The sequence below is a fragment of the Schistocerca cancellata genome, chromosome 8 (genome assembly GCF_023864275.1).
Source record: "Schistocerca cancellata isolate TAMUIC-IGC-003103 chromosome 8, iqSchCanc2.1, whole genome shotgun sequence".
In the NCBI taxonomy this organism is placed as follows: domain Eukaryota; kingdom Metazoa; phylum Arthropoda; class Insecta; order Orthoptera; family Acrididae; genus Schistocerca; species Schistocerca cancellata.
In genome coordinates, this window is record NC_064633.1 from 61656245 (window position 1) to 61670047 (window position 13803).

Sequence of the window (13803 nt, forward strand, 5' to 3'; positions counted from 1 at the left end):
TGGCTTTAGCCACTGGATGTCATCCAATTGTAGGTCAGCAGAGTCCAGGAAATGCAGTGTCCAAGGGACCCCTTCCTGGTAAGTGGTGCAGAGGAGGAGAAGGGCAATGCTTCTCTGGTTGGCAGTTGGGGACTGACATTCCTAGTGAATAGCAAGTCAACATTATCAAAGAGGGTATGGAGGGAGCAGTAGGAGAAAGACCCTTCTCTACCATGGGAATAGGTGTAGTCAGGTGGCCCAGTAGGCCAGGCAAAGGACACAGGGTGGATGACGGAGAGGATGACATCATAGTAGTAGAATTTGTCCATTTCACATATGTATGGTGTAAGAGATTGTGTTTCTTTTTGGTCTTTTGATTTGTGAGGTGTATTCCTGGATTTTCTTTTTACACTTGAAAATGGTACAGGAGAAATGGTGCTCCCCACAGTTGACAGAGAGGGGCACAAACAAACAGCCACAATCCCTTCAGACAAGACTGGCGCTGCAATGTGAAGACATGTGTCTAAATCACCTTCATTTGCAGCACCACAAGGGTGTAGGGATATATGCCTTGACATCACAGCGATAGACTACCTTAGGTGATTTCTCATTGACTTAGAAGATGAAGGTGGTAAAGCTGAAGGCTCCAGTATCCACAGTGTTTTCTTTTGGTACCCACTGGACACCATGGACAAAATGCACATGTCATCACTCCTAATTAGCAAACAGCAAGCAGCTCTAACAGCAGCACATAAAAGGAGATCTAGGTGGAAATCCTGTAGCATATTCGGTGTTTAATGCTGGATTATAGTGACAGGAAAATCTCCTAGCTTGTCACAGGCAGGTGGGGCAGTTTTAAACTGAATGGAGCCACTTCTAATTTTTGAAATCACAGCCACTGCCCCAAACCTGTCCTCGAGATGTTGAAAGTATAATATAAACTTTGTAGTCAAAAATGAATCCCCACCTCTCCTAGAACAAACCAAGTATTATGGGGAAGAGTACTTCTTGCCTTGTCTGTGAGCCCTATGTTCCTCCCATGCTGTAACCAGGGAAGGGAACCTTTTAGGGTGATACCACTCTGTGTCATATTAGGTCTTAGTTTCATAAGAAACTACTGGGGCCATGCGACCACTAGTGGAAAGAGGTTTGAGTCACTTCATGTGGGAGTCTTTTTTCCATAGTAATGCCTGCATTCAGCTGGGGCTCTCACCCTGGGTGTCCCACAGTCACAGCAACAGTAATGGTTACCTGGCCACTAAGCCATTTCCGGAACCCCTGCCCAGAACAGAAAGGCTACCATGCTGGGTTTTGGGCATAGTACCAATGCAAAAAAATAAGGGTGCAAAGACAGGGTATTTTTGAGTGCAATTGATGGAAGAAAATGAGAATGGTCCACAAAATATGCTGTAGAGACAGCAGAGATCCCTAACCAAAGATTACATGCCCTTCACTATATTGCTTCAGTGGATAAAAAGTGAACCACAGTTGACGGCCTGTGCAATGTTCCGTAAATGTATGATAACTGTGACATACCCTGGAATGTAAGTGGTTTTACAAAGGGCACTGGGACAGTTGCTGACGATGAGTGCAAACTCGTGGGGTTGGCAGAAATGGCGATGGCTAAAAATGTCGGGGAATCACCAAAAATGGCAATAGCTAAAGTGACAATGTCCAATATGAAGCCTATCTAAAATGGTCTCATCTTAACAAGAGGTCCAAGAGGAGGTTGGCCTAGTCATTGAGAGAGGTTTGATTTCTCAGAGCTTATTCCTGTGAAGAGAAGACTGGTGGTGAAGCCAAAGAGATACTATCTGCTGACAGATGGCAACACAGAGACCATCTGAAGGACTAAAAGGGCTGGCAGGCTGAGGTGGTAGGAGGACTGCAGGCTCGGCAGCCGTCTTATTTCCTGTGAGAGCGATGTGACAAGCAACCCACACGAGCATCACAGCTGCTTCCTCAACAGGGAGCAAGTTGAAGCTTTCTTGGACCATATTGCACTATGGAATGGACTGTGTACGACACACAGAGGCTCTGGAGGACAAGGAGAGATTTGGAGCATATAACACAATTAAAGCCCATGTTGCCATATGTATTGGGTGGTCTGATAGAGGGCGAAGGCCTCTGCTGTAAAAATCTAGCAGTGTTCTGGAAGCTGATACTGAAAATAGTCGGTGCCCATGATGAAGACACATCCAACACCATGGTTGGTCTTAGAGGCACCTGTGTACACAAAAATGCTGTGGGCTAAGTTGCTTGTTAAGGTCAAGAAAGTGAGTGACAGATCAAATCAAAACTTGGGAAGTGATTGAAGTTAAAGATTTAAAGATGAAAATGGGCCACTACATGAAGCCAGGACAGTGAAGGGTTCACATCCATTAGGAATGTGACAGGTACTGTGAAGTTAATCTTCCAGGGCAGTAGCCAGAAAGCAGAACTCAGAGAGGTAACAGAGAAGGGCACATGCCACACTGGCGGTCAAAGGAGTCATTGAAAAAGGGGACATAGGATGGGTGGCTGAGCATGGAAGTCAAATGGCACACATATCCACTAAAAGTGATTTCATGCTGGTACGAACAGTAGTAGTTCGGCAGCTTATGCAGAGAGACTTTCATCTGGGGTAGTGTAAAAGGCACCAGTGGCCAAACGTACTCCATGATGGTGGATTTTGTTAACATGGCACAAGATGGACGGGCATGCAGATGAATAAGTAGAAGAATGCGCAATGGGTCAGGATGAGTGCAGGTGGGTGGGCCAATCTGTTCCCCAGGAAATAACGCTTAGGACCTGTAGGTCATTGAGAGACAAGATACAGTGTGCTGCCAGGTAAGACATATGGCAGGACCAAGGAAGTTTTCTATGACCCTGAGCCCCAGGTTTTTTACAGTTGATTGAATGTAAGACTAACAGACGCACGATGTAAAGTGATAGGAGAAACCCCTTGTGTCACCAGAAATCCATACAAATGGTTTTGTCACTGGAAAAGTGGAAGCCATTACTGATGCTCCATGAGTAATGACAGTTTAGATATCGCTGGAGACTTTATGATCTACTGCAGTTCTCCATGGACTTGTTTCCTCGAGCAAAGTCATCAACGTAAAGGAAACTGGTGATGCCTGGTGGGAGACAGGCCATTACATGGTGAACGGCCATAGCAAAGAGGAAGACGCTCAGCATGGAGTCTTGAGCCAATGATTTCTCCTGGATAAGGCCAAACCCATACTTAGCTTGGAAACTCAGATTTTATAAACATTCCCAAAGGAAATGGGATAGGCAGCCTCTGAAGCTCCATGTGTAGAGAGTATGGAGGATACCAGTCCTTCGGCAGGTGTAATAGGCTTTCTCCAAATCAAAAAACGTGACTGGAGTCTGGTATTTCCTCAGAAACCATTCGTGACAAAGTGACGAAATGGTATACTGCACGCCAGCATGCACGAAATCCACATTGTGTAGCTCTTAGTAGATTGTGAGACTCGAAGCACCGTACCAGCCGGCCATGAATCGTACATTGAATCACCTTGCAACAACAGCTGGTGAGAGAAATTGGGCAGTAGCTAGAAGGAAGATATTTTTCCTTATTGCGCTTCACGCCAGCAATTGAGAAACATGTCATCTGCCCATTTTGTATTCTTGTCACCACTGCATAATCTTGTACCATAGGAATCGAGGGAGAGGGTGTTATTTGGTGGCCAGTATCCTCTTTCTACTACCCAACTGCATACACGAATTAACAGGATTCTTTATTGACATTAACAGGAAGCTACTTAACTTTGAGAGTCCGTGTGTTGTGTTACAAACTCTTCCGTCATAGTCCACTTTAGCCTCACTGCTGTTGAAGTAAAAGATCCGCTAGAAACACTACTCCAGCCGCTGCACACTCTTGTAGCCGGTGACGTGAACTGACATACACCCACTAGGACAGTGACTGAGGTAGTAACTGAGAGACTTACCGAGACTGAGGCCCTCTGGCCATTGGCGGCCATCTGTATACTTCTGGTTGAGAGGGTGTTGCTCGTGAGTCTCTCTTTGGCCTCTCTCCTGATAGGCGCATTTGATGCAGTGATCTTCTAGCTACGTCTTTGCCGACCAGTGTGCTGGTGACAGCTTATGCCAGCACAGCCCAAATGCAGTTTATGTATGAAGGAGAAGTGCTTCCCTGCAAAAGAAAGGTGCTGCAGCATCTGAATCTCAGGATTGTCTGGCAGTGGGACAGGAGATCCGGATGAAATGAAGCATGATCTAGCCCCTTACAGTGAACGCAGCATTGTAGCATTCATGATTCTGAGAAGGGAAGGGTGCTGCCTGAGCCTCGTCCACACTTTTCCGATGGAGGAAGGCTAGGTGATCATGGAAAGAGCTCGAAGTTTCCGCAAAACGGCGGTCCATTTTGTCGGAGATTGCAATGGTGTCCACGAGGACAGCAACTGCTACAGTCGGGCTGGAAGTGAGGGAATGAACCTTGGGCCCAGATAGCCCATGGAGGTTGCCCCACACAATGCAAGAGTGAATAGAATAGAATAGAATAGAATCTTTGTCACATGACATGTTACATACAATCATTTGATTGAGAAATTGGTAACTCATCACGAATAATTCTATGACTACCTAGGTCTACCTTAAAACAAGATACATAAAATGAAAGCATATGGATGCTCCCAGAAGGACATTACAACATAAAAGATAAATAAATGTTAGATTCAAACCACTTTGGATTAGGAAACAGGAAGAAATCTTTCTTTTTAATTATTTTTAATGTTTGTTTCTCTAGTGTACGGACATATTTAATAAGAACACATACGACCATGAAAGGAGTATATATGTATACACCTAAATATTTACATGCATAGTTTACATGATGCATAGTTTATAAATGTTGGCTCTTGTCCACTCGCTGTGGCGGGAACGTCCCCCAGAAAACGACCAGAATGGTACGCATAAACCTCCTGCTGCCACGAACCAGATGACGAAGGCGGCGACTGCTGCGGTGTGGGAGGGTACAGATCCATCGGTAGGACGGGAGGAGGCGAAGGCTCATCTCCGTGCGGTCGTCCAGTGGTGTCGTGATGAACACGCTCTGGCTGCTGGACCCGTGAATCTGGGCGAAGAGAGAGTGAAAGATCTTCGTGTACATGACAGAGGTGAAGTTGATTTTGACGGCGGCGCTGCAAGCCATCGAGACCTGAAAGAAGATACATGCAAGCGCCAATTCGATAGACGATCTCGCCTCGCGCCCACCGTCTGCTACAGCTAAAAACCCTGTAAAAGACAATATCATGCTGTCCAAAGCGATACTAACGACCTTCCCTCAGCGCCGGATGTTCAGGAGGATGGAGCAGCTGGAGCAGTGTCCGATGGCGGCGGCCGTGAAGCAATTCCGCTGGCGATGATCCATCTCGTGGGTGCCAACGATATGAGGTGAGAAACAGTTGCAGTGCTTGATCCTTGGTGTAGGTGGAGTGAAGTTTGGCGATCTGCTGCTTGAACGTTCTGTCAAATCGTTTCGCTTCGCTGTTTGACTGTGGATGAAATGGTGCACTACTTAAGTGCTGTATGGCATTGCGTTCACAGAATGTTTCAAATTCATTTGACGTTAGCTGAGGGATGTTGCCTGACACTAGTACTTCATCTACATCTACATGGATACTGTACAGATCACATTTAAGTGCCTGGCAGAGGGTTCATCGAACCATCTTCACAGTTCTCTATTATTCCAATCTCGTATAGCACATAGAAAGAATGAACACCTATCTCTTTCCGTACGAGCTCTGATTTCCCTTATTTTATCGTGGTGATCGTTCCGCCCTATGTAGGTCGGTGTCAACAAAATATTTTCGCATTCGGAGGAGAAAGTTGGTGATTGGAATTTCGTGAGAAGATTCCGTCGCAACGAAAAACGCCTTTCTTTTAATGATTTCCAGTCCAAATCCTGTATCATTTCTGATTAGATTAGTTTTTCGTTCCATAGATCTGTGTTGAGAAGATCCTCGTGGATGTGGAACATGTCACTTTTTTTTTTTTAAAAAAAAGCTGAATTAACAATACTAACAGTATGAATATATACAATACATCATCTGTTTCTATTAAATAATTCGTCAATGGAGTAGAAGGAGTTGGCCACTAGTAAGTCTTTCAGGCTCCTTTTAAACTGATCTTTATTTGTAACATAAATTTTTTATGTCTGCTGGCAAATTATTGAAGATGAGTGTTCCTGAGTAGTGGACCCCTTTTTGAACTAAAGTAAGTGCTTTTAAGTCCTTGTGCAGATCATTTTTGTTCCTGGTATTGTATGTATGAACTGAGCTGTTTGTTGGAAAAAGAGATATGTTATTTAGGACAAATTTCATTAAGGAGTAAATATACCGAGAGGCAGTAGTTAGTATACCCACATCCGTGAGTTTACTGCATAAATAATACCTATTACACGCTTTTGGACTCTGAAAACTTTTGTTTCACTTGAAGAGTTACCCCAAAATATTATACCATATGACATTATGGAATGAAAGTATGCAAGCTTTTTCACTTTTATGTCGCCTATGTCTGCTAACACTCGAATTGCAAATACAGATTTGTTAAGGCGTTTCTGCAGTTCTGTGGTGTGCTACTCCCAACTGAATTTATCATCGTCATTGTAATCCCAGGAATTTAAGACTGTCAACCTCTTCTATCTGCTCTTCCTCGTACTCTATGCATATACTGGGTGGAAACCTCTTACAGGTTATGAATTGCGTATAGTGAGTCTTTTCGAAGTTTAATGTCAGTGAGTTGGCTTTAAACCATTTATTAATATCCATGAAAATATTATTAGCATATCTTTCTAGAACTACACTCGACATACTATGTATTGCAATCTGTCATCTGGAAACAACGAACTCTGCTTCTGGCAGTGTAACTGATGAGAGATCATTAATGTACATGAGAGAAAGCAATGGCCCTAAGATGGATCCTTGTGGGACACCACATGTAATTTCTTCCCATTGTGGTGATGACAGATGCCTTAATTCACTAGTCCCTTGCACTGATACCCTTTGTTTCCTAGGTATGAGTTGAACCATTTTGCAACACTGGCCGTGGCATCGTAGAATTCTAATTTACTTAAAAGGATGTTGTGGTTTACACAATTGAATGCCTTTGACAAATCACAGAAAATACCTGCTGCTTGTAACTTATTTAATGAATTAAGTACATTTTCACTGTAGCTATAAATAGCCTTTTTCATATCAGAACCCTTCAGAAATCCAAACTGTGTTCTTGATAATATGTTATTTGTGGTCAGATGGTTGAGAAGCTGCCTGTACATTACTTTTTCTAAAATTTTTGAGAATGCTGGCAAAAGTGAAATCGGTCTGTAGTTTGATGGCATCTCTTTATCCCCCTTTCTTGAATAGAGGCTTAACATCTGCATATCTCAGCCAGTCAGGAAATGTCCCAGTTATAACTGACTGGTTACACGAGTAACTTAGAATTGTACTAAACTCACCAGAACATGTCTTAATTAACTTTGTTGATATTTCATCATAACCACTAGAATGCTTTGTTTTTAAAGATTTTATTATGGAAGTTATTTCTTTTGGTGGAGTGAGTGACATATCCATGTCACTGAAGCTATTTGTAAAGGCTAGTTTCAGATATTAAAGGGCATTATTTACTGATCCTGACAATCCCATTCTATCAGTATTGGACATAAAGTACTTGTTAAATAGATTTGCCACACTATGCCCATCGGTTACTAATGTGTCTTCTACCCTTAGTGCTATTTGCTCCTGTTCCTTTCTGTTTCTACCAGATATCCCAAATTGTTTTTATTTTGTTCCCTGACATTGCTATCTTCCTCTCGTAGTGCATTTGTTTAGATGTCTGAATTACTTTTTTTAATATTTTACAGTATTCCTTGTATTAGCTAAATCATCAGCATTGGAGCTGTTCTTGGTCGACAGATACATTTTCCTTTTTGTCTTACAGGAAATATTTATTCCTTGTGTGATCCATGGTTTTATTATAGACTTCTGTTTAGTTTGAGTAACTTTTAGAGGAAAGCAGTTTTTAAACATATTACTGAGATTGTTCATGAATATGTTGTATTTTTCATTCATGTCATGAGCACTATAAACATCTTTCCAGTTAATATCTTTGAGCAGTTTTCTGAAACACTCAATTTTTGGTTTATTGAATACTCTCCTGTACTCAGATTTAGAAGTCTCAATAATCTGCTTAGAATTTACATCTAAAACAAAGAGCTGCATGTCATGGTCTGATAGTCCATTTATTACAGGTTTTATGATATGATTTTGTTCCTTTGATTTGTCTATAAAAATGTTATCAATGGCTGTCCTTGAGGATTTAGTGATACTAGTTGGAAAGTTTACAGTGTGAGTTAGATTGAAAGGCAACTGCAGTAAATGTTTACTGGAAGTTTGAACTAGAAAATCTGTATTAAAGTCACCAGCAATCAAAATTTCTTTGTTTCTTCCTGTTAAATAACCCAAAAGAGCTTCTAGATGATTTATGAATAGATTATAATTGCCTGCAGGTGCTCAGTAAATAGTTACTATTATATAGGATCTGTTATGGAACTCTACTTCTGTTGCACATGCTTCTAGATGCTGCTCTAAACATAATTTATTAATGTCAATGTTCTTGAATTTATGGCAGTTTTTAGTAAATGTGGCAACTCCTCCTCCAGCTATATCTACTCTGCAGAAGTAGGAAGCTAGCTTAAATCCTGAAATGTCTGACATATCTGTACCAATGGTCACTTGATGTTCAGAGAGGCAGATTATGTCAATTTCATCGATACAAATGAGCAGTTCATCAACTTTATTTCTAAGTCCCGGAATGTTCTGGTGTAATAAAGATAACTGATACTGCATACTGATGGGATTATAACTGCTTTGGTGAAGATGAACTGGCAGTTTCTGATTACTTTCTGTTAAACATTGTTTAAATGGAGGCTGTATGCTAAAATCTGACTCCTGTTCATCTGTTTTCTCAAACTGAGTGTGTCTGCCAATCTCTCTTAAAACTCTCCCATGTTTTGCGATAATACAAAACGTGCTGCTTTTCTTTGAACTTTTTTTTATGTACTCCGCCAATCCTACCTGCTAAGGATCCCACAACGTGCAGCAGTATTCTAAAAGAGGACGGACAAGCGTAGTGTAGGCAGTCTCCTTAGTAGGTCTGTTGCATTTTCTGAGTGTCCTGCCAATAAAATGCAGCCTTTGGTTAGCCTTCCCCACGACATTTTCTGGATGTTCTTTCCGATTTAAGTTGTTCGTAATTGTAATACCTAGGTATTTAGTTGAATTTACGGCTTTTCGATTAGACTGATTTATCGTGTAACCGAAGTTTAGTGAGTTCCTTTTAGTACTCATGTGGATGACTTCACACTTCTCGTTATTTAGGGTGAACTGCCACTTTTCGTAGCATTCTGATATTTTTTTTCTAAATCGTTTTGCAGTGTATTTTGATCTTCTGATGACTGAAGACGGCTGCTCAAATTGTCTCCCAAATCGTTTATATAGATAAGGAACAGCAAAGGGCCTATAACACTACCTTGCGGAACGCCTGAAATCACTTCTGTTTTACTCGATGACTTTCCGTCAATTACTACGAACTGTGACCCCTCTGACAGGAAATCGCAAATCCAGTCACATATATGAGACGATATTTCATAAGCAAGCAATTTCACCACGAGCCACTTGTGTGGTACAGTGTTAAAAGCCTTCCGGAAATCCAGGAATACGAAATCGATCTGAAATCCCTCGTCAGTAGCACTCAGCACTTCATATGAATAAAGAGCTAGTTGTGTTTCACATGAACGATGTTTTCTAAACCAATGTTGACTGTGTGTCAGTAGACCGTTTCCTTCGAGGTAATTGATAATGTTCAAACCCTCTAATGTTCAAACCCTTCTAAAATCCTGGTGCATATCGACGTTAACGATATGGGCCTCTAATTTAGTGGATTACTCCTACTACCTGTCTTGAATATTGGTGTGACCTGTGCAACTTTCCAGTCTTTGGGTACGGATCTTTCGTCGAGCGAACAGTTTTATATGATTGTTAAGTATGCAGTAAGTGTATCAGCATACTCCGAAGGAACCTAATTGATATACAGTCTGGACCAGAAGACTAGGTAAACCTTAGAGGCAAAAAAATCGATGACAAGACCTGAATTGTGCTACATGACGTTGTCCAGTTCATTTACTCAAATAGCAAGTTTCCTTTTGCTTTGCCAATCACAAGCTACCAGCGAGTGCTCCAAACAGGTCGCACAAAGTCTATGTGCACACGTTGCCACGGTGACTGCGACTTGAGCCAGGCAGAGAAATTTTGTGGTGGAGCGGACTGAGTTTCCGCACATGCGTAACACTGTGACGTCATCTGATCTGTTTGGGCGTCCATACCCTGCCAAGTACAGTGTCGACGCGCTAACTGTTTCGTACGGACAGTCCCCCAGTGTCCTTGGTGAAGTAACTGCAACACTTCTTTTTGCAAAGCTTTAGGGATCAGCACACGTGATAGTCCACTGTCGCGTCATTATGAATATGAATCACTCTTTGCTGTTTAGGGAGGCTATTCAGACGTGCAAAATTGTAGTTGAGCAGAATGTTCGGGTCGACAGAAGCGTCCGATCCCACGCGTCGGCTTTGACCCGTGACATAAGGGTGTTGTCGTGTGTGACGTCAACGGCGCGGAGTTTGGTTTGAGTGTGGCTGTCTCCAGTTCTGTTTTATCTTAATCTCGTGACACTTTTTTTTAATTTTAAAAACACTTATTACTTTTTTAATTATCTGTTTCCTCCAATTTCTGTTTTAGTTTATTATATTTATCTTTCTGATCTGTTCGTTCTATCCCGTGAGATTTTTTTTTTAAAAAGACAAAAAACACTAATCAGCTACTGAAGCATCTTTATCTTCTATCGGTTGCAGGGGTAACGACCCCTGCGGAGGTGGGCGGGTATTCATGCATGGCTGTCTTCACTTACACATTGTAGCTACACAAGGCGTCTAAATTTGTTTATATTTAGTTTGCCCCCCAACCCAAAACACCCCATTTCCTGCGCTTGTCCCATTAGTGTCATTAGGCTTCTTGTGGAAAGTGTGTGTGTTTGTTTTTGTTTCCGCCATATTTGTGACGTCATGGGTCAAAGCAGACGGGCGGGATCGGACGCTTCCGTATTTCCGAATGTTCAAGTCTGAATCAACTTCCGTGGCCTGTGCAATTGGGAAATTTGTAGTAAGGGCTTATGGGACCAAACTGCTGAGGTCGTCGGTCCCTAAGTTTACGCACAACTTAATCTAACTCACACTAAGGACAACGCACACACTAATGCCCGGGGGAGGACTCGAACCTCCGAAGGGCAGCCGCCCGGTCCGTGACAAGACGCCCGAGACCGCGTGGCTACCCCGCGCAGCCCTGTGCAATTTTCCTGTAGTTCAGTAGAAAAGAGTGAATCAATTCAGACTCCTGAGCATCGATGTGACAAGAAGATGCAGCAGAAGCGTCGAAGTCTGTCAGGGCCAATTGGAAGACGTGAAAGCGCGTCCGCATTACAGGGTTATTACAAATGATTGAAGCGATTTCACAGCTCTATAATAACTTTATTAGTTAAGATATTTTCACAATGCTTTGCACACACATACAAAAACTCAAAAAGTTTTTTTAGGCATTCACAAATGTTCGATATGTACCCCTTTAGTGATTCGGCAGACATCAAGCCAATAATCAAGTTCCTCCCACACTCGGCGCAGCATGTCCCCATCAATGAGTTCGAAAGCATCGTTGATGCGAGCTCGTAGTTCTGGCACGTTTCTTGGTAGAGGAAGTTTAAACACTGAATCTTTCACATAACCCCACAGAAAGAAATCGCATGGGGTTAAGTCGGGAGAGCGTGGAGGCCATGACATGAATTGCTGATCATGATCTCCACCACGACCGATCCATCGGTTTTCCAATCTCCTGTTTAAGAATTGCCGAACATCATGATGGAAGTGCAGTGGAGCACCATCCTGTTGAAAGATGAAGTCGGCGCTGTCGGTCTCCAGATGTGGCATGGGCCAATTTTCCAGCATGTCCAGATACACGTGTCCTGTAACGTTTTTTTCGCAGAAGAAAAAGGGGCCGTAAACTTTAGACCGTGAGATTGCAAAAAACATGTTAACTTTTGGTGAATTGCGAATTTGCTGCACGAATGCGTGACGATTCTCTACCGCACAGATTCGCACTTTGTGTCTGTTCACTTCACCACTAAGAAAAAAAGTTGCTTCATCACTGAAAACAAGTTTCGCACTGAACGCATCCTCTTCCATGAGCTGTTGCAACCGCTCCGAAAATTCAAAGCGTTTGACTTTGTCATCGGGTGTCAGGGCTAGTAGCAATTGTAGACGGTAAGACTTCTGCTTTAGCCTTTTCCGTAAGATTTTCCAAACCGTCGGCTGTGGTACGTTTAGCTCCCTGCTTGCTTTATTCGTCGACTTCTGCGGGCTACGCGTGGAACTTGCCCGCACGCGTTCAACCGTTTCTTCGCTCACTGCAGGCCGACCCGTTGATTTCCCCTTACAGAGGCATCCAGAAACTTTAAACTGCGCATACCATTGTCGAATGGAGTTAGCAGTTGGTGGATCTTTGTTGAACTTCGTCCTGAAGTGTCGTTGCACGTTATGACTGACTGATGTGAGTGCATTACAAGCACGACATACGCTTTCTCGGCTCCTGTCGCCACTTTGTCTCACTGCGCTCTCGAGCGCTCTGGCGGCAGAAACCTGAAGTGCGGCATCAGCCGAACAAAACTTTGAGTTTTTCTACGTATATGTAGTGTGTCGTGACCATATGTCAACGAATGGAGCTACAGTGAATTTATGAAATCGCTTCAATCATTTGTAATAGCCCTGTAGTTGAAACAACAAATCGCGCTCGATTTTACCTCTGTCCAGTGCTTCCCAGAATTTCTGCACTGAAAATAATTCACAAGACGTGCGCACAAACACTCTAGTCAAGAAGCAATAATGCAATTTCCTCTACATCGGTATCAGATTTACTGAACTCTGATTATCGCTTGCTTGAGATACGTAGTTGGTTAGTGGATGAACAAATAAATGTGATGAAGCTATTCACTTATCAGTGCTGGAGTGGTACCACGGCGTACCGCGAAGTACTGTGCTGGCACCCTGAACGTGGGCCTCACTGCGATGGAAAACCTGCAAGTCAGGATCGACGCGTCGCCCTGCCGTCTCCACGCTCATAGGATGGAGGGCAGATCAGCAGCACACAATGTGTGTGTGTGTGTGTGTGTGTGTGTGTGTGTGTGTGTGTGTGTGTGTGTGTGTGTGTGTGTGTGTGTGTGTGTGTGTGTGAGATTCCAGCCGGCGGGATATCGCACTTGACTGCCGTTGTGCGCCCGCCTGAGAGACGCGGAATCTACAGGGTTATTACAAATGATTGAAGCAATTTCACAGCTCTACAATAACTTTATTATTTGAGATATTTTCACAATGTTTGCACACACATACAAAAAACTCAAACAGTTTTTTTAGGCATTCACAAATGTCCGATATGTGCCCCTTTAGTGATTCGGCAGACATCAATCCGGTAATAAAGTCCCTCCCACACTTGGTGCAGCATGTCCCCATCAATGAGTCCGAAAGCATTGTTGATGCGATCTCGCAGTTCTGGCACGTTTCTTGGTAGAGGAGATTTAAACACTGAATCTTTCACATCACTATGTGTGAAACTTGCCCGCACACGTTCAACCGTATCTCTGCTCACTGCAGGCCGACCCGTTGATTTCCCCTTACAGAGGCATCCAGAACCTTTAAACTGCGCA